Here is a 22385-nt window from a genome sequence, read left to right as displayed (position 1 = left end):
AGTTGTGGCAAGTGAGGGCTACTCTTTGTTGCAGTGCGCGGGCTTCTCATTGCAGTGGCTTCTTTTTGTTAATTTTTCTGGATTAATTAGTATATTTAGAAAATTGATGTTCCACATGATTGACATAGATGGATTAAGATCTATATTGTTTTCATCACCCTCTTTTTGAATTTTTTTGTCTTCCCCTCTTTTCCTTCTCATTTTAGTTGAATGTTTTATAGGACTCCATTTTTTTCCCCTCTCCTGTATATCAATTACACTTTCACTACTGTTTTTTCTTTGTGTGTGCTTGCCCTTGAGTTTGCTATGGTTACTAGCAATCAAGTTCTTTTTCTTTTCTTTTTTCTTTTTATTTTTTTTAAAGTAAAGCCTTTTTTTTGTTTTTAATTTTATTTATTTATTTATTTATGGCTGTGTTGGGTCTTCGTTTCTGTGCGAGGGCTTTCTCTAGTTGTGGCAAGTGGGGGCCACTCTTCATCGCGGTGCACGGGCCTCTTACTATCGCGGCCTCTCTTGTTGCGGAGCACAGGCTCCAGACGCGCAGGCTCAGCAATTGTGGCTCACGGGCCTAGTCGCTCTGCAGCATGTGGGATCTTCCCAGACCAGGGCTTGAACCCGTGTCCCCTGCATTGGCAGGCAGACTCTCAACAACTGCACCACCAGGGAAGCCCCTCTTTTCTTTTTTAAATATAAGTCTTTTTTAAAAAATGAATTTATTATTTATTTTTGGCTACGTTGGGTCTTTGCTGCTGCGTGTGGGCTTTCTCTAGTTGCGGCGAGCAGGGGCTACTCCTTGCTGCGGTGCGCGGGCTTCTCATTGCGGTGGCTTCTCTTGCTGCAGAGCATGGGCTCTAGGCGCGCGGGCTTCAGTAGTTGTGGCACACAGGCTCAGTAGTTGTAGCTTGCGGGCTCTAGAGCGCAGGCTCAGTAGTTGTGGCACACGGGCTTAGTTGATCCGTGGCATGTGGGATCTTCCTGGACCAGGGCTCAAACCCATGTCCCCTGCATTGGCAGGAGGATTCTTAACCACTGTGCCACCAGGGAAGTCCCCAGGCTCTTTTTCAAATAACAATATAGCAATTCACGAGTATTGCAAGTACCTTGTAATATAGTATTTCCAACTCCTACTTCTCCCTTATAACATTGCTGTCATTCATTTTATTTATCCATTTATTTATTTTGAACAAACATATGTTAGATCAATTAGGAATAAGAAAAATAAAAGATTTTATCTCCTTTGACTTCTCTAGAACTCTTCTTTAGAGCTGAGTTTCTGACCTATATCATATACTTTCTGAAGATTTTTTTGAAAGAATCCAGGTTTATTAAGCCAGACATTAATTTGCAAGAGATTTGTAGAACAATGTTACTCTTCTGACTAAATTTCTTTTATGAAAATATATTATTTTCCATAAAGATATTTATGTTAACATGTAATGGGTTTATTATTTTTAGTGAAAAAATATTTTCAAAAGTTACTCAGTTTTAATGTCTAATCTGGCAAATATTGATAGACAAACAAAATCTCAATAATTCTCAATAATGTTTAAGAGTGTGAAGGAGTTCCAAGACCAGAACGGTTGAGAATAGTTGATCTAGTCCAACCCTCTCTCTCTTGTTCCCCCAATTTTTAGAGGCTTGGAGTGGGAAGGGGCCCTTCCTAGGGAGATTGTGGCTCTGGTCCTGACACTCCATATTTGGTGAAAGCCTTTGTAAAGGATACCTCCTCTCTGGTGTATTCACTCTCTCTTCATTGTATCCTTATCTGGATTTAAATGTCTTTGAACTTTTTTAAAAAAGGCCTTTCTCTATACATATACCTCCTTCCACCTTAAAATTGCTAGGTCCTTGTAACAAACTTCTTGAAGAAATTGTTTACACTCATATCCCTACTTTCTCATCTTTCACTCACTCATTCAATATATATTTATTGAGAGCTATGTACCATATACAGTTTTAGGTGCTCATAACTCAACAATGAATTAAACAAAATCCTTGTTCTTTTAAATCTTACATTCTAGTGAGGGTAGACATGTCCAGAAAAATTGTCCAGAACTTGTAAATGGGCAGAAGAGGATTACTGGGTGATCTTTCATTGTAGTGCTGGGGTATACCTTTGATTGACTTTATATTGACTAAGCTATCTTACAACTTTGTAGGGGTAGAGGCTAACTTGTAGAAAACTGATAGCAATGCAAATAATTCTTGTCTGAGAACAATGCAAATACTTCCTATTCCTAGTAATGCAAATGGATTTTGTCTAGTAGAGATGGAATTCATTTCCATCTGGTAGAAGAAATAACTCCCAGAATTACAGTTTTTTGCTTCATAGGATATTAGTATTTTTGCAACTATTAGCAAATTCATTTCAGTATTCCTTTGGCTGATAATCTAAATCTCTGAAACTCAAATTCTCATTTGAACAAGTCTTACCTACCAACTTACTGGTTCCCTCATTATTTAAGATAATAATGGATGAGTAGTTTATTATGATAATAAAATCTTTGTCATGTGTTCATTTTATACTTTTATAAGAGATATGTTTTCAACCTTTTGAAAATTATTTAGCCCACTAAAAGAAAATAAAATACATATCAGGTGGTAATAAGTCAAAAGAATAAAACACAGCAAAAGGACAGCTATTAACTGGTGGTGTAGTATGGTACTGTTTTAGATAGGGCCAATCAGTCAAGTCCTGCACTTCTCTCTCTTAACTGTAAGTGGAATCCATTCTCTCCTCTCCATCTTCACTGCCACCACATTAATCCAGACCATTACCTTCTCTCATCTGATGTCCTCGCCTTACTCCTACCTACTCCGATCATAGGCTATCAGATGATCATTTTTATAAACAATTATCTGATCATGTCCCTCTTTTCCACTGGCTCCCTATGTGGAGTCAAGTTTTGTGGCGTCTAAACCTTACACAATTCGGGAAGCCCTCTTTGAGAAAACTGATGCAAAAATTAGGTACCGAGCCTTGAAAGGGGTAGTGCAAATGACAGGTTCTGAAACTTAAGCTTCATTAGCTTCACTATAAATCTGCCTCTGCCTAAAAGTCTAGCCTCCTTTTTCTCTACCTCAAGACCTTTCTCCGTAAAATTTCTGCCCAGAAGGCTCTTCCCGTCCCGTTTTTTGTTTTTTTTTTTTAAATATGTGGTTTAACACAAAGTTTGAATGCAAAGTTAATTTTTTTAAAATATTAATTAATTTATTTTTATTTTGGCTGTGTTGGGTCTTCGTTTCTGTGCGAGGGCTTTCTCTAGTTGCGGCAAGCGGGGACCACTCTTCATCGCGGTCCGCGGGCCTCTCACTATTGCGGCCTCTCTTGTTGTGGAGCACAGGTTCCAGACGCGCAGGCTCAGTAATTGCGGCTCATGGGCCCAGCCGCTCCGCGGCATGTGGGATCTTCTCTGACCAGGGCTCGAACCCGTGTCCCCTGCATAGGCAGGCAGATTCTCAACCACAGTACCCAGGGAAGCCCTTCCCGTCCCCCTTTTGCCTAGATAACTCTCGAAGTACTCAGCTCCCGATCCTCCCTGAAACCCCAACCGGATTAGGGACCTTTACAGTCTCTCCCAAGTCCAAGCATCCCAGCAGAGCCAGCTTTCTGTGCAAATGATCCTTCAAAAGATCCCTGGCTGGGCGGGGTTTGCACCTGAGATGTATCTGTGGGCGGAGCCCCAGGCGAGAGTGAGCCGTGGTCCTCTCCCCTTTACGTCCGGTGTGGGGCGCACCACCTCTCCGGAACCTGCACGGCTCCCGTTGCGGTTCCGGTCGGAATTACTGGGCGGCGCACGCCGACTTGGCTGCGCCGGTAGTGAGAGTGCTCGGGTCATGCGGAAGCCTGTGGACTTCGCGACGGTCCCGCGGTGACATAAGAAGTGGGTAAGATCCAGTGACAGCAGCCTCTTGCTGCCGCCTCTTGGGAAACTTCTCCAGCCCTTCCACTCACTTTCCTCACCCTCCTCTGAAAATTTTCTAACATTTCTTGCGAGACAGATCTACGGGTGACCAATGTCCTCAGTTCTCGTCTGAGAAAGTATTTCTTCTTCACTTTTGAAGGATAATTTTGACAAACATAAAATTCTAAGTTTTTTTTCCCTTTAGATACTTTAAATATCGCTTCACTCTTTTCTTTTTTTGTTTTTTTTTAAAGGTTGTTTCATTTGAATTTTTTTTTTTTTTTTTACATTTTATTTATTTATTTATTTTTTAGCTGTGTTGGGTCCTCGTTTCTGTGCGAGGGCTTTCTCCAGTTGCGGCAAGTGGGGGCCACTCTTCATCGCGGTGCGCGGGCCTCTCACTGTCGTGGCCTCTCTTGTTGCGGAGCACAGGCTCCAGGTGCGCAGGCTCAGTAGTTGTGGCTCACGGGCCCAGTAGCTCCGTGGCATGTGGGATCTTCCCAGACCAGGGCTCAAACCCGTGTTCCCTGCATTGGCAGGCAGACTCTCAACCACTGCGCCACCAGGGAAGCCCTATCTGTAGACTTTTTGATGATAGCCATTTTGACAGGTGTGAGGTGATATGTCATTGTGTCTTTTTTTTAATAAATTAAAAAAAATATTTATTTATTTATGTATTTATTTATCTTTGGCTGCATTGGGTCTTCGTTGCTGCACGCAGGCTTTCTCTAGTTGTGGCGAGCTGGGGCTACTCTTCGTTGTGATGTGCGGGCTTCTCATTGCGGTGGCTTCTCTTGTTGCAGAGCGTGGGCTCTAGGTGCGTGGGCTTCAGTAGTTGTGACACATGGGCTCAGTAGTTGTGGCTTGCAGGCTCTAGAGCACAGGCTCAGTAGTTGTGGCACATGGGCTTTGTTGCTCTACGGCATGTGGGATCTTCGTGGACTAGGGCTCGAACCCGTGTTCTCTGCATCGGCAGGCGGATTCTTAACTGCTGCACCACCAGGGAACCCCCTGTCATTGTGGTTTTGATTTGCATTTCTCTGATGATTAGTAATGTTGAGCAGTTTTTCATGTGTCTGTTGGCCATCTGTATACCTTCTTGGAATAATGTCTATTTAGATCCTCTGCCTGAAATGGGCCTTTTAAAATCAGGCAGCTATACTTTATTTAGATGGATTTCATGTATGACTCTGAAGAGAACCTCTGCTACTTACCAGTTTGAAAAAATCTAACCTAAATAAAATAAAATGAAATAAAATGCATTTACAAATATTTGGCTTTATTTTATTTATTTTAAAAATTTTTGGCTGCACCCCACGGCATGCAGGACCTTAGTTCCCTGACCAGGGATCAAACCTGCATTGGAAGGTGGCGTCTTAACCACTGGACCACTGGGGAAGTCCCTGGCTTTATTTTAATTAAATATAAAGTGTAGAAGTGAAACACCTAATTTTGTTCAAGGCATGGTATTTCAACTTCATACAAATAAATATAATATATATCTTTTTAATCTAAAGCAAGAATGGGATTAAAAAAATAAAATTTCTGTTCAACACAGGTGATCAAAACTAATAAACTGCACATCCTTAGCTGAAGAAATAGTGACATGTAGATGAATCATCAGATCTTGTCTTTCTTGCTTAACAAACAGAGAAACAAATTGATAACATTGGTGTGGGTGAATTTCTCATGGGAAAATACCTGTTTTAAGTACTATGGCTATTATAAGGCACATTGGCTAGAACTTGGCTATTTGATGGAATTCTGAGCTTTCAAGTTGAATTTCAATCTTGAATGTATGTCTGTTTCAGGAAAGATGGAGAGAAACTTTGGGGTGAAATGTATAATGAAAAGTATAATGTAGAGATCTAAGAGGAAACAAATCTTAATACATAAACTTAAGAGAAAGAGGCTTTGCTGAGAGATGTAGGGAATATGTTGCTTGTGAATGTGATACAAAAATTTAGACATACTTGATGCTACTGGAGAATTGGCAGTGAGCTAATGATTGTTAGTGCCCCATTATTATCCTGGAAAGAATTTAATTTGGATTGTTGTCAGTTAAGGTGAATTTTATACAATATATACCAAGTAGTGAATGTTAAATCATGTTACCATGGAATATAATGGGACTATGAAAGAGAATGAGATAGTTTTACTGTTATGAAAGCTATCTGACACATATTAAGTGAAAGAGAAACTTCTGAAATAGTTCCAAGATTTACTTAACTATATTTTCTAATTGAATCTTAATGCATCAATATGTTGTAGACTTTATCAGTTAGTTTTTGCTGCTTAATAAACCATTCCCCAAAACATAGACACTGAAAACAATCCCTGGGCAGTTCTTTTGGTGGCGGTGTTTAGGTTCAGGACGCCTCACTTACACTCTGGAGAGTACACGCTACTTGGTCTAGGGGGACTCCCACTCATAAATGTGGAAGTCGGCTCCATGTCAGCTGGGCAATGTCCACATAAGTTTCACCGTCTCGCAGACTGGCCCGAGCTGCTTCCTATAATGGCCAGAGGGTTCCCTGCAGCAAGAGGTGGCAAGTCTTAATGCACAAGCTCTTTTTAACCCTTTGCCTAAGTCACATTTTCCATTTTCCAGCTGGCCAAAGCTAGTCACACAGCCAAGCACAACATCAGAGAGGCAGGGGACTTCCCAAGGGAGGGGTGTAGAGAGATGTGAACTAATTAGGGCCATTATCACTATAATCCTACCACAAAGAACTCACATGCATTAATACAAAGTTGAAAATACCCCATTTTTTGTTTCCATTGATTAAAGTTTGAGAAAAAAATTTCTTTTGAGAAACTGCATTTTTTGTGAACTACAGGTCTTCTTTTGTATGATTAAAATGAGACTCTTTGAATCTAGGCAAAGAGGCTCTCTAAACTTAGAGCCACTGTGGTCCAAAGTCAGAGTCTATTTTAGCAGAAGTCCAATCTGGAAGTGAGACTACGTACAACAAATGTGGTTCGTTAACCTTCATTTTAATTTTTTGAATAGAGAGTTCATTCACACAGTTCAAAATTCAAGATACCAGAGTGAAAATCCTCAGTCCTCTATCCACTTGGTTCTCTCCCCAGAGAGAATCAATGTTGGAGTTACTTAAATGGTCTTCTAGAGATGCTTGTTTATATGCACGGGAACATTTAGATGCATTCCCTTTCAAATATGATTTAGAACCCTTAGTCTAGTTCCCAGTCAGGCTCTCAGGAAGCCAGGGGAAAGAAGGCAAAACGCGGTGTGGTCTGTCTTTTGAAAAAATGTTACAAGTGAATTAACAAGTAATTGAAAATGAGTGTGGCATCAGAGTTGCCATGTTATTAATCTATAATACTAAGCTGTTCACTAGCCAGGGAAGGAGATTAACAACTCAGTGCAAACACAGCTGACCTTCTGCTATTTATCATCTACTGCATGAAGGTAAATTAGTGGATATATGATCAAAATTATAAATTACCTAACATTAAAGTGATCTTAGATTTTAAAAAAAGACGAGGCTTTCTAAAAAGACCACAGACACTTTCCTGTTAGCAAAATATACTTTCTGAAACTCTAAATATAAGCAGTAAATGTTCCATAAAGTTTATTCCTATTTTAAAAATTGAACTTGCCCTTCAAGTTAGACAGTGTTATATGAGGTAATGAAATGCACAGTTGCCTATTTGTTGCATGTAAATGTGTGTTATTGAGACAGCTCAAGAATATTTTCCACCTTCGCAATTAGATTATGATCCCCCCATGCCTAGTAGATAGTAGATATTAAATAACTATGTCTTTAACATGTGAAGGAATAGCTTATACATAAAAAAATCAAGTGATACTTAAGGGGGCTAGATTTCTCAGTCTTCACTTTTTTCCCACTAGATACGACTAACAGCAAAAGAAGGAGTATCATGAAGATGTTTAACCATGAAATGTAGTCATTAATAAAATTCCCACAGGTAGCTAAATTTCAGAAAGACAGAGCACTTATCCGTAGTCTTCTTCAGCTTCCCTGAATTTTAAAGACATAGTAAAAAGAATATTGATGTTGAAGTTAAACAGAGAAGTGGTCACATTCTGGTTTCACCACTTAACAGCTGTGAGAAGGTAGAGTGCTCCTTACCCTTACTCATCAGCAAAAGGACGGTGGTGTTTCTTACCAGGCTGGGTTTTGCTTTGTGAGAGAATGTCTGTAAAACTCCTTGCAGAAAACAGATCCGTAACAGTAAATGGTAGCTATTATTGTTATTCTTAGCAGACAGGAGAGAAAGTGTGGAAAATGAAGGAGAGCCTACACCAGCATTAGACAGGAACCTTGGAAAATTATGAAGAGTTTATACCAGGAACTGAGATAGCACTTTGTTACCTCCGGTAGCAGTTTTCTCCAAAATATCCTGACCGTCAAATAAATAATCTTAAGCTTTTTCTCTCATTTAACTCTCCTGCTTGAAATCTCTTTATCTCCCTCTGCCAGTGTCTTAATAGGAAGTTCATGTCTGTTCATAATCTGTTATTTTATTTTTTTCAAATTTCCCAGGGCAAAACCTCTACTCCTGCTGCCTGGCACTGGAGATGCTCTTTTCCTTGCCCACTTCTAGGCTTCAGTTCCAACTGTCTTCCCACCTTGCCCTGTCATCTGCACTCACCTTTCCCAGTCCCCATCCCCAGTAAAAAGACCGAACAGCAATGCCCTCCCACATAAGAGTTGAGAGCTGATTTTCATGTTTTCTGAATTCTTTTTTTGTAATATAACTTTGCATTAGGAGTATCACTTGTCTTTTCAATAAGAGTGTTTCCTCAAGGTGGTGACTGTTCTATTTCTTGGTGTCCAACCAGGATACTAATATCTGTAATTTATGTTTCTTAGAGAATTCTACAAAGAAGTCTGCAGGTCCAATTACCCCTTTTCTGATAATTTTGATAATGCATCTAAGGAATTAGGACTTTTAAAATCCAAAAACCACATGGGTCTGAGGTTCCCTCAGCTATTTCTGCCTAGAGAACTATTTTCTCCAAGTATTCCACTGTACATCAGTCTATTTCAGGAGCGCCCCCTATTGGGCAAGTGGCTGTTAGAGCACATCTGTTAATTTAAGGATAGCCTCATTTCTCTGTACCAAAGTTTCAGTCTACAAGCAAAAACAGGATGCTTAAAGCAATGATGCAACCCCAGTGTAAATTAGTAGTGTTTTTTTACCTCCTAATCCCACTATGCCCTGAAGGCTCTTGATGACTTTTTTTTTTTTGTATCCTGCAACCTTACCAAATTAATTGATTAGCTCTAGTAGTTTTCTGGTGGCATCTTTAGGATTCTCTATGTATAGTATCATGTCATCTGCAAACAGTGACAGTTTTACTTCTTCTTTTCCAGTTTTTATTCCTTTTATTTCTTTTCCTTCTCTGATTGCCGTGGCTAGCACTTCCAAAACTATGTTGAATGATAGTGGCAAGAGTGGACATCCTTGTCTTGTTCCTGATCTTAGAGGAAATGCTTTCAGTTTTTCACCACTGAGAATGATGTTTGCTGTGGGTTTGTCATATATGGCCTTTATTATGTTGAGGTAAGTACCCTCTATGCCTACTTTCTGGAAGATTTTTAAAATTTATTTACTTATTTATTTACTTATTTATTTACTTATTTATTTATTTATTTTATTTTTGGCTGCATTGGGTCCTCGTTGCTGCGTGTGGGCTTTCTTTTATTTGTGGTGAGTGGGGGCTACTCTTCGTTGCGGTGCACAGGCTTCTTATTGCAGTGCCTTCTCTTAATGTGGAGCACGGGCTATAGGTGCGTGGGCTTCGGTACTTGTGGCACGCAGGCTCAGTAGTTGTGGCATGCAGCTCTAGAGCGCAGGCTGAGTAGTTGTGGTGCATGGGCTTAGTTGCTCCGCCACATGTGGGATCTTCTTGGACCAGGGCTCGAACCCATATCCCCTTCATTGGCAGGCGGATTCTTAACCACTGTGCCACCAGGGAGGCCCCTCTGGAGGGTTTTTATCATAAATGAGTGTTGAATTTTGTCAAAAGCTTTTTCTACATCTATTGAGATGATCATATGGTTTTTCTCCTTCAATTTGTTAATATGGTGTATCATATTGATTTGCGTGTATTGAAGAAACCTTGCATTCCTGGGATAAACCCCACTTGATCATGGTGTATGATCCTTTTAATGTGTTGTTGGATTCTGTTTGCTAGTATTTTGTTGAGGATTTTTGCATCTATATTCATCAGTGATATTGGTCTGTAATTTTCTTTTTTTGTAGTATCTTTGTCTGGTTTTGGTGTCAAGGTGATGGTGGCCTCATAGAATGAGTTTGGGAATGTTCTCCCTCTGCAATTTTTTGGAAGAGATTGAGAAGGATGGGTGTTAGCTCTTCTCTAAATGTTTGGTAGAATTCACCTGTGAAGCCATCTGGTCCTGGACTTTTGTGTTGGAAGATTTTTAATCACAGTTTCAATTTCATTACTTGGGATTGGTCTGTTCATATTTTCTGTTTCTTCCTGGTTCAGTCTTGGAAGGTTATACCTTTCTAAGAATTTGTCCATTTCTTCCAGGTTGTCCATTTTATTGGCATAGAGTTGCTTGTAGTAGTCTCTTAGGATGCTTTCTATTTCTGCGGTGTCTGTTGTAACTTCTCCTTTTTCATTTCTAATTTTATTGATTTGAGTCCTCTCCCTCTTTTTCTTGATGAGTCTGGCTAATGGTTTCTCAATTTTGTTTATCTTCTCACAGAACCAGCTTTTAGTTTTATTGATCTTTGCTATTGTTTTCTTTGTTTCTATTTCATTTATTTCTGCTCTGATCTTTATGATTTCTTTCCTTCTGCTAACTTTGGGTTTTGTTTGTTCTTCTTTCTCTAGTTCCTTTAGGTGTAAGGTTAGATTGTTAACTTGAGATTTTTCTTGTTTCTTGAGGTAGGCTTGTATAGCTATAAACTTCCCTGTTAGAACTGCTTTTGCTGCATCCCATAGGTTTTGCATCATCGTGTTTTCATTGTCATTTGTCTCTAGGTATTTTTTGATTTCCTCTTTGATTTCTTCAGTGATCTCTTGGTTATTTAGTAATGTATTGTTTACTCTCCATGTGTTTGTGTTTTTTACGTTTTTTTCCCTGTAATTGATTTCTAATCTCATAGCGTTGTGGTCAGAATAGATGCTTGATATGATTTCAATTTTCTTAAATTTACCGAGGCTTGATTTGTGACCCAAGATGTGATCTATCCTGGAGAATGTTCCGTGCACACTTGAGAAGAAAGTGTAATCTGCTGTTTTTGGATGGAATGTCCTATAAATATCAATTAAATCTATCTGGCCTATTGTGTCATTGAAAGCTTGTGTTTCCTTATTAATTTTCTGTCTGGATGATCTGTCCATTGGTGTAAGTGAGGTGTTAGAGTCCCCCACTATTATTGTGTTACTGTCGATTTCCTTTTTTATAGCTGTTAGCATTTGCCTTATGTACTGAGGTGCTCCTATGTTAGGTGCATATGTATTTATAATTGTTATATCTTCTTCTTGGATTGATCCCTTGATCATTATGTAGTGTCCTTCCTTGTCTCTTGCAACATTCTTTATTTTAAAGTCTATTTTATCTGATATGAGTATAGCTACTCCAGCTTTCTTTTGATTTCCATTTGCATGGAATATCTTTTTCCATCCCCTCACTTTCAGTCTCTGTGTGTCCCTAGGTCTGAAGTGGGTTTCTTGTAGACAGCATATATATGGGTTTTGTTTTTGTATCCATTCAGTGAGCCTGTGTCTTTTGGTTGGAGCATTTAATCCATTCACATTTAAGGTAATTATCGATATATATGTTCCTGTGACCATATTCTTGATTGTTTTGGGTTTGTTTTTGTAGGTCCTTTTCTTCTCTTGTGTTTCCCACTTAGAGAAGTTTCTTTAGCATTTGTTGTAGAGCTGGTTTGGTGGTGCTGAATTCTCTTAGCTTTTGCTTGTCTGTAAAGCTTTTGATTTCTCCATCAAATCTGAATGAGATCCTTGCCACGTAGAGTAATCTTGGTTGTAGGTTCTTCCCTTTCATCACTTTATATATGTCCTGCCTGTCCCTTCTGGCTTATAGAGTTTCTGCTGAGAAATCAGCTGTTAACCTTATGGGAGTTCCCTTCTGTGTTATTTGTCGTTTTCCCTTGTTGCTTTTAATAATTTTTCTTTGTCTTTAATTTTTGCCAATTTGATTACTATGTGTCTCAGCGTGTTTCTCCTTGGGTTTATCCTGCTTGGGACTCTCTGAGCTTCCTGGACTTTGGTGGCTATTTCCTTTCCCATGTTAGGGAAGTTTTCGACTATAATCTCTTCAAATATTTTCTCTGGTCCTTTCTCTCTCTCTTCTCTTTTTGGGACCCTTATAATGCGAATGTTGTTGTGTTTAATGTTGTCCCAGAGGTCTCTTAGGCTGTCTTCATTTCTTTTCATTCTTTTTTCTTTATTCTGTTCCACAGCAGTGAATTCTACCATTCTGTCTTCCAGGTCACTTATCCGTTCTTCTGCCTCAGTTTTTCTGCTATTGATTCCTTCTGGTGTATTTTTCATTTCAGTTATTGTATTGTTCATCTCTGTTTCTTTGTTCTTTAGTTCTTCTAGATGTTTGTTCTTTAAATCTTTTAGGTCTTTATTCAACATGTCTTGCATCTTCTCAGTCTTTGCCTCCATTTTTTTCCTGAGGTCCTGGATCATCTTCAGTATCATTATTCTGAATTCTTTTTCTGGAAGGTTGCCTATCTCCACTTCATTTAGTTATTTTTCTGGGATTCTATCTTGTTCCTTCATCTGGTACATGGTCCTCTGCCTTTTCATTTTGTCTATGTTTCTGTGAATGTGGTTTTCGTTCCACAGGCTGCAGGATTGTAGTTCTTCTTGTTTCTGCTGTCTGCCCTCTGGTCTTTTGATGACTTTTTAAATGGAACACTATTCAAATTACATATTTGAAGCACATGGATTCCTATTCTTGTTTAATTTTCTTGGCTTTAAAAGTTGACTCAGGTTAACCCAGGCTTCTATACTTACATTGCACTTTTAGCTCCCTAGGACTATGTAGTCAATTAAGCTATCCTTCCAAGAGTGCTAAATACTCATTAACATTATTAATCATTTTTAAAGTACCAGGGTCTGATTTCCTCTGGGAAATGCTGTGTACTGTTTTAGGTGTGTCTCAGGTCTACTATAAGGATAGGGCCATATCCTTCAGCTCTGTTGTCATATGTGCCGAAGCTAAAACTTTCCTGTTGGTGGGATGATGACTTTGGGATATAGGTATAGTTTCATGGCTTCATAAATTACTTAAGACCCATATCTGGATATGGTTCTCTTTTAAATGAAATTATTTTAATCCTAACTGAGCATATAAATATTCAGTGACTAGAATTGAATTAAATTGGAAAATTGGATTAAATCATACACCATTGCTAATAGCCGCAAATACTGATATGGTCCTTCACATCACCCGCACCCCCCATTTTACTGATAAAAAACTGAAGCTCAGAAAAGTTAAGTAATTGGGACTTCCCTGGTGGTCCAGTGGTTAAGACTTCGCCTTCCAGTGCAGGGGGTGCAGGTTCGATCCCTGGTCAGGGAGCTAAGATCTCACATGCCTTGCGGCTGAAAAACCAAAACATAAAATAGAAGCAATATTGTAACAAATTCAATAAAGACTTTGAAAACTGTCCACATCAAAAAAAAAAAAAAATCTTGAAAAGAAAAGTTAAGTAATTTACCCTAAGTCACCCAACTATAAATGGTAAAGCCACAATTCAAACCCCAAGACACTGTGAACCCAGTTATTTCTCTTAAAAACTATTCTGGAAGAGAGCATATCTGTTTGTGAGATAAGTTACTGAAATTAAGATACCCCTGCAGTTTAGAGTGTATTATGCAAAGGTAACATGGAGGCTGCTGGTGTCACCTTATCTTTTGAGCAGAGACCTTAAATAGTTATCCCTCTAATGGAATTGATTTAATTAAAAATCTCTTTTGTTCATGGCCCTGCTTATAAAATCTCTGTAAATAAGCACTTTTGCTAGGTGTTAAGTTTCTGGTACATACACTTAACTAGAGGTGAGGTTGAACAATTATATGACTCCCGTTTCTCTTCCACACTCAGCATCACATTAGCACAGGTCTTCCCAGTTCCCACTCTAATGCTTTAATTCAGATCTTAGGGCATGCAGAGTTTTATATGGATAATTTGTTTTTTGACACATCTAATTTCTGTATTTGTTTATTACATTATTTTAGGAGATTATGGTAACTATAGTAACATTTTGTCATTCAGTGTCCCTTGTGTAAAGAAAATGTTTAAAATATTGTATTACTTTGTTATCTTTTTCTTTTAAAGACTTTTTCTTTTTAATTTATTTATTTTTGGCTGCATTGGGTCTTTGTTGCTGCGCATGGGCTTTCTCTAGTTGTGGTGGCTTCTCTTGTTGCGGCGCATGGGCTCTAGGCGCGCAGGCTTCAGTAGTTGTGGCGCACGGGCTCAGTAGTTGTGGCTCATGGGCTCTAGAGCATGGGCTCAGTAGTTGTGGCACATGGGTTTAGTTGCTCCACAGCATGTGGGATCTTCCTGGACCAGGGCTTGAACCTGTGTCCCCTGCATTGGCAGGCGGATTCTTAACCACTGCACCACCAGGGAAACCCTACCTTGTTATCTTATAATACCATGCAGCCACTAAAAAAGATTGAGGTAGATAGATATTCACCCTACCTACCACCACCACTACCACCTCCACCTCCACTATTATTGTTACTAGTAGCAAAATTTGCATGGCAGTTGGGTTGAGTTAGGTAATGTCCTACGATGTTCACGTGTATTAAGTCATTTAATCTACAGGCTATCTCTGAAAGGATATGCAAGAAACTGGTCATCGTGATTCCTCTGGAAAGGGTGTCTGGAGCAACTAGAGTCTGACCTAGAGATTTAGTTTTCACTGAATCCCTTTTTATTGGTTTGAAATTAACATACACATTGCATTGTATTTAATTTTAATTTTAATGTAATGAAAACTTCATTAATATTAAAAGAATATGAAAATAGAAATAGAACATAGGTATGTAGAAAAACAGCAAGCAGCACATGTTCACTATGGCTGCAAATTGTTGTTTTTTAAGAAATATATTATGGCCAACACTAAAAGGCACAGCTCAAATATTCCTTCAAGAAAAATCTCACTGCCCATCTATAAGAAGAGAAGTTAGCTGACAGCCTCCAAGTATTCAAGCTGAGGTCATTCTCTTTTTCACATGCCCTGTTAATGACTGAGTGAGGTGGTGGAACAAGGGCCAGGCCACTTCCTCCCAATGTCAGTCTCCTCTAATCTTTGCTCCAGAATTCCCACCGGGCTGTTCTGCATGGCATTGTCAGGTCTGCATGACAGTCTACCAGCTCCCTCTGACCAGTCCTGTGTCCTGCACTCTTCTTTCACAGGTTTTCCTTCCCAATAACCATTTGCATTCCTAATTCATTCTCAGTTCCTGCTTCCCAAAAAACTGAACCAGCACATACATTCAAAAGGATGTAGAGGAGGAAAAATTCTCTTCTACCCATTTAGGATCTCTGGCTGCACCTAAGATTTAAACTGACATGAGAGGAAAGATTAATGGGAGAAAAGCATACAAGTTTTATTGTTTTTACATGTACATGGAGACCTTTATTAGAGAATGAAGACCTGAGGAAGTGGCCAGAGCAGAAAGGTTTTATAACTTTTAGACAAAGAAATGATAAATGTGTGAGGAAATGGCAAGACAAAGGAGTTTGGGGCAGGGCCAGTAAATTGTGGGGAAGTGACTAGGAGATATATTGGGGTGCAAAACTAGGGTTTGTACATTTTGCAAGTTTGTACAGATGCATCTCAGCGTCGATTCCCAGTCTCTGGGGGTAAGGATGTTCTTCTCTTCCTGGTGCTGGGAGGGCACCTGTACCCTCATGGGAAATTTTATGGCCTGTTTTTAGGTAGAAAAGGGTAGGTCAGAGAGCCCTTCCTGTATCTACTGTTTCTCAAATGCTTTGAACTCAGAATAATTAATATGTCAAAGTGACATATTTTGGGGTGCATGTCCTGAACTCCTTCAGGGACAAGGACAGGACTGGAAGAAAATGTAGACGATTCCCCCCTTCTCTTAAAATTTGTTACTTCATCTTTTTCTCTTTTATACTGTTTACTTAATCATGCATCTGTGTAGCTTAAATGCACACGCATAGTTTAAACGTATATACATTAAGAATCAACCAGTTCCAAAAGACTTGCTAAGATCAACAGAAGTCTGTAGTTCTTCTACTCCATTTTTCTTTCCCCAGAAGAAAATACTTTTAATACTTTAAGTTGATTTTGTTTGATTTTAGCCTCTATATTGCTAATTAACAGGCTTGTATTGCTGCTTGTTGACTTTTTATTTTAGACTTTATTGGCTCTACTATGAAAGGTAAGGATTTAGCTCTCCTCTTCCTTCCTATCTCCACTGTGCATAAGCACCTTCCAAATGCCTCAGTGCTTTAAATAACACTGTATCATAATAGCAGTATTTAATATTCACATTATTATGACTGTGAAAATGCCATTCACATCACAACCATATAGAAAACTGTCATTGCTTTTCCTTATGCCATTTTCTGTTTTTCCTGAAGTTGATTCTTCTTGTTTTTTCTTAACTGGTGGCATTTCTGTACCCTTGGAAAACTAGGGTGGAATAAGGATTACAAGAAAGTCTCTGGAGTCAGGTTGCCTGTGTTTCAGTCCCAGTGCTCTTTCTTACTAGCTGTGTGACCTTGAGCTGGCTAGTTAATTGGCTTTGCCTTCTTTTTTCTTATCTGTAAAATAGGGGCAATACATACATCCATTGCATAAGGTTTAGATGCAGTGTGCTTAGAAGAGTGTCTGCCTACATAGGAAGCATTCCATAAATATTACCTATATTATTAGTCACTAATTCAACCCCAACACTCTGTCAATTTGTCTGAGTCTCTTAACATGTTCACTCACCACAGTGAGTCTGTCAATTTCATCTTTGGGGAAGTGTCTCCCAGATTCTTCCAACCTGCCCCCACGCAGTAGTGTTCACCCAACCTAGGATGGACAGTGCAAACTCTTATTCAGGATTTCCATTGGTGAAATAAAACTCACATTTTATTGCAAGACAAGAAAAATTTAACATAAAATTTCTTTGCTCATTTGGGCCTCCTCCCTCCCTTTTAGTGTGCATTGTGCATCCACATTAACCAGACCTCCTTAGGAAATAATTTTCCTAACCTTTTTTCTTAATCTCATCCAAGGTCATAACTCCTCAGGAGATAAACCATTCTTCTTAATCTTGTACGGGGCCATGAATGACCCACGACCCACTACTCACTTTATACCTGTAGATCTGGATTGTGTAAACCGTGTTTAATGTACAGCCCTCTGTCTCAAAAACTTATGTAACTGTGCTTTGACCTCTAATGGGCAGAGCAGTTCTCAGAGCTTTCTGAGAGACAGTTCCCAGGTTATAATCCTCAGTTTGGATAGAATAAAAATTTCCATTTCTTTCTTAAATTAGCTGATTAATTTTTTTTTTTTTTAAATCTTTTATTTTTGGCTGCGTTGGGTCTTTGTTGCTGCTTGCGGGCTTTCTCTAGTTGCGGCGAGCGGGGGCTACTCTTCATTGCGGTGTGCGGGCTTCTCATTGCGGTGGCTTCTCTTGTTGCAGAGTATGGGCTCTAGGCGCACGGGCTTCAGTAGTTGTGGCTTGCAGGCTCAGTAGTTGTGGCTCATGGGCTCTAGAGCGCAGGCTCAGTAGTTGTGGCGCACGGGCTTAGTTGCTCCGTGGCATGTGGGATCTTCCCGGACCAGGGCTTGAACCCATGTCCCCTGCATTGGCAGGCGGATTCTTAACCACTGCGCCACCAGGGAAGTCCCTGATTAATTTTTTGTCAACATCTTTTACCTTCATCTTCCCTTGTTTTTGGTTTTGATCCCTTCTCTTCTGGACTCCATATTTTCCTCTTTGTTGGCCTATGACTATTTTAATGAAGAATATCTTACAGCTTCCTGAGAAAGAGTTTTCTGGGAAGTAATTTTTTTTTTTAAGGAAATTGCATGTCAGAAAATGTCTGTATTCTATCCTTACACTAATTAATAGTTTCATTGGATATATAATTCTAAAAGAAAAGTAATTTGTCTTCAGAATTATGAAGGCATTTTTTTCATTGTCTCCTCGTTTCCAGTATTGCCGTTTAGAAGTCTAAAGCTATGCTAATTCCTATTCTTAAATATGACTTTCCCCCCCTTTTCTAGAATACTGTAGGTCCTTCTCTTTGACTTCAGTTTTCTACAATTTCACAGTGATGTGTAATTAAATTTTAAAAGAAATTTGTCACTTTCTGCACCATTCTGCTCCCTGCTTTTTTTCACTAAGTATATCCTCAGATCTCAGCATATCAGCTGTCCTTACTGGAAAGCCTGTCTCACAAAGCATAGTAAACAGAGATGGCAATGTACTCTTAGGGCAAGCTCCATCATGAGTGATAGTGGGGTTATATGGTACTTTTAAATAATTTTTCAAAATGTTTAATATATTTAGTAAAAAGAAAAAGGATGAACAAATTGTACACACTAAATATGTGCAGTTATTTGTCTATCAATAATACCTCAATAAAACTTTAAAAAAATGTAGGAATTTTGGGCTGACTTCAGGTCACACTTGATTTTATTGCCACTGCTTTTGTCTTGAATGTGACTGACAAAGAGCCTGCATAAGGATATAAATTCCTATTCTGCTTTTGTTTTTTTTTTGCCATTGCTTTCCTTGTGTATTATCTTCAATCTACATATCCCTTGAAGGAACATTTTGAAGTCTTTTGTTCATTTAGTTACAGTCACTTAACAAGGCACACATAAAGTGCAGAAAATTTCAATAAACTGAGAGCGCTGCTATTAATCTCATGAACTATCTGGCGTACTGAGCATAGGTAACAATGTCAACCTGAATATTAAATATTAGTATAGCTCCTTTTAAAAATAAAAATTCTAATATTTTATGCCTATACTCCATTGCACACATCCAGGGGCAAACACCTCACTTTGAAGACAGGTCCTCCAGAATATCCTATTCTTTTGGCATATAATTATGGCAGGTTCCCCAAAAAGTATAATATTCCTGGTATGTGCATGTTAATATAGTGCCTGCTTTTTACCTTTCTCTCTTAAACTGTTATCACGTTTTGTCTCTCAGACCTTCACACCTGGTATTTTTACAAGTTATGAAGCCTTTGTGTTTTGAGGGTAATTAACACGTGTTCAATCTTAAGGTGTATAAGGCACTATGCTAGTACCATAGTGTTTCTTTTTTTAAAAATTAATTAATTAATTAATTAATTTTTGGCTGCATTAGGTCTTTGTTGCTGCGTGCGGTCTTTCTCTAGTTGCAGCGAGTGGGAGCTACCCCTTGTTGTGGTACGCGGGCTTCTCATTGTGGTGGCTTTTCTTGCTGCAGAGCACGGGCTCTAGGTGCAGAGGCTTCAGTAGTTGTGGCACGCAGGCTCAGTAGTTGTGGCTCATGGGCTCTAGAGCACAGGCTCCGTAGTTGTGGCACGTGGGCTTAGTTGCTCTGCAGCATGTGGGATCTTCCCTGACCAGGGCTCGAACCCATGTCCCCTGCATTGGCAGGCGGATTCTTAACCACTGCACCACCAAGGAAGTCCCCATAGTGTTTCTTAAACTTTAATGTACATTGAAATCACCTGGAGACTTCTTTTAGTGCAGATTCTGATTCAGTATGTCTGGGATTAGGCCTGTGGTTCTGTAGTTCTAATAAGCTCCCAGGTGATGGCAATGATGTTGGTCTATGAAGCACACTGAGTTCTACTGTTGGAATGCAAAGATGTGCATAATCTGGCCTCCACCTTTAAAGGATTTATAGTGTCATCAGGAATGAGCATGGGCATGAATAGAACACCCCAGATTTATGTAATTGTTATATAGCTCTCCTTTTTTAGTGTCTTTATAGTCCTGTTCTCCTCAGGGTCACCAAATTTTACCTACTCTCTTGGACAGTAGCAGCATGTGCCATGTGTTTCAAAACTCACCTGCATTCCCTTAATATACCCTCCCTGAGATTTTTGCTCTTTGAGAATTAATATATTAATCATTATTTTAAAATATTTTAATGTATATTAATGTTTAATCCCTTTCAGGTATTATATTGAAATTTGTACCAGGTTGTCTGATGACATAAGCCCAAAATTTCGATGGTAGGAGAAATTATAAGGACTGTGCACATGCTGGAAGGTAGATTGTGAGAGAGTCCTAGAAGCTGGGAGAAATCTGCCATGCAGTTCTATGATTAAATACTCAGGAACTATATACATAGCATAGTCCCAGAAAGTAAACATTTCCTGAATGAGCGGGACCATGGGACTGATATACAAGGAACAAAAGTGCAAGAAAAGAGTGCTGTTAAACCTCGAAATGGACTCATGAAAGGATTAATCATCAGTGATAAATGTTCATTGTCTCCAAAGTGCTGAATATGTTGTGCTATTCTGAGCAAATTCCATCTATCACTGTTGACCCATAATAGCTATCCATCTATAACACTGACTGGTGAGGCTCTGCACCCGCCGAGGTCAGCTTTATGACTTGCTTAGTTCCAAGTTACCACAGTGGCTGTTGCACCGTCACTATCACTAAGCATCCTTCTCTTCATCATAATTGCCAACCCACAAACACGCACACTGACTGCTTCGTCATCCTAAAGCAGAAAAGAGAAATATGGTGGCATGGTTCGTTCTCTCTAGGTATGCCTGCTAAATATAACTTAGCAATTAAAATATAGGCTTTCAAGTCTAATCAATTATTAAACACTGATTGAGTACCAACTTTATAGAAGCACTTTGTTAGGCCCCTGAGGGACATGAAGATTTGTAAGACCTGGTTCCCACCTTCACATAGCTTACATTCTAGTTGTTTGGATAATACATAACTTTTTGAAAAATCCACTATGAGCAACTGACCAAGTTGTTTTCACCTTTGTGTTTCCCTACCTAGGAAAAGTGAATGGTAGATAGTAGGTGACAAAAATGTTACTGAAGAATGGTAATTCTGAAATTAAGCAACAGTTTTAGGCAACAATGAAGTACTCTCATAGGACGTGATACAACTAATTTTAAAATGAACTTTGTATACAATGATATAGGAACAATATTTCTCAAACTGGGCCCACAGGTTTCTTCAAGAATATTTTTTATTTTGTAGATATATGAGAGACATACACATGAGGAATTTATATCCAGTTTCATGTTTGTATGTATTTAACTGACAATATAATTAAAATGATTTAAAGTAATGTTAGGGATCCTCAGAAATAGCATTCTTTTATTTATTATTTATTTATCTATCTATTTATTTATTTATTTATCGGCTGCACTGTGCGGCATGCAGGATCTTACTTCCCCAACCAGGGATCGAACCCAGGCCCCCTGCAGTGGAAGCACGGAGTCAACCACTGGCCCACCAGGGAAGTCCCAATATTATTCTTTTAATATTATTAAAAGAATAATTCATATTATTCAATGCTATTGAATATTATTCAATGCCATGTATGGATCTTATTTGAATTCTCTTTCAAACAATTGTAAAGTATCTTAAAAATCATAAGGGGCTATACCCTAATTAAAAAAAATCATAAGGGAAATTTATTTATTTATTTATTTATTTTGGCTGCACCTGGTCTTAGTTGCGGCATGCAAACTCTTAGTTGTGGCATACATACGGGATCTAGTTCCCGGACCAGGGATCAAACTCAGGCCCCCTGCATTGGGAGTGTGGAGTCTTACCCACTGGACCACCAGGGAAGTCCCGGGAAATTTAAATAATTACTGGATAGTTGATGATCCTAAGAAATTATTGTTATTATTTTTTAGGTGTGATTGTTTTCTTTTCAAAAGAATTTTTATCTTTTAAAAATCCATACTGAAATAGCTATGAATGAGATGATGTGACATCTGGGATTTTCTCTGAAATAATCCAGAGGGTGAGTGGATATTATGTGGAGGTATAGATTGTGGTAGGCAGAATAGTGGCTTACCCAAAATGTCTATGTCCTAATCCCCAGGAATTAAGGTAGCAGTTGGAATTAAGATTGCTGATCAGTTGACTTTCAAATAAGATTATTCTGGATTAACCATTTGGGACCAATGTAATCACAAGGGTCCTTGTATATGGAAGAGAGAGGCAGAGTCAGAGTCAGAGTGATGCACTGTGAGAAAGACTTACTTGACTGGTCGTTGCTAACTTGAAGATGGAAGAGAGCCATAAACCAAGGAAGGTGGGCAGCCTCTAGAATCTGGAAAAGGCGAGTAAATGGATTCTCCTGTAGCACCTTGAGGAAGGAACTCAGTCTGGTCAACACCGTGATTTTAGCCCAGTGAGACCCATTTTGGACTTCTGACTTTCAGAACTGTAAGATAATAAATTTGTCTTGTTTTAAGGCTGACATAA

At 39.0% G+C, this 22385-nt stretch overlaps 1 protein-coding gene across 1 annotated transcript in view; it reads left to right on the top strand.

The window, feature by feature from the left end:
- The first annotated feature begins 682 nt into the window (after positions 1–682).
- The window catches only part of LOC309630045 (uncharacterized protein), a 143237-nt gene continuing 121534 nt past the window's right edge, over positions 683–22385 (top strand). Inside the window, exon 1 of the mRNA XM_082394808.1 lies at positions 683–3888. The gene's annotated coding sequence lies outside the window, so the exon portion shown is untranslated. The remainder of the gene's footprint in view (positions 3889–22385) is intronic.

This window comes from Balaenoptera borealis (genome assembly GCF_965194805.1).
Source record: "Balaenoptera borealis genome assembly, chromosome: 5".
Lineage (NCBI taxonomy): Eukaryota > Metazoa > Chordata > Mammalia > Artiodactyla > Balaenopteridae > Balaenoptera > Balaenoptera borealis.
This window is presented reverse-complemented; position numbering and strand designations above follow the sequence as displayed.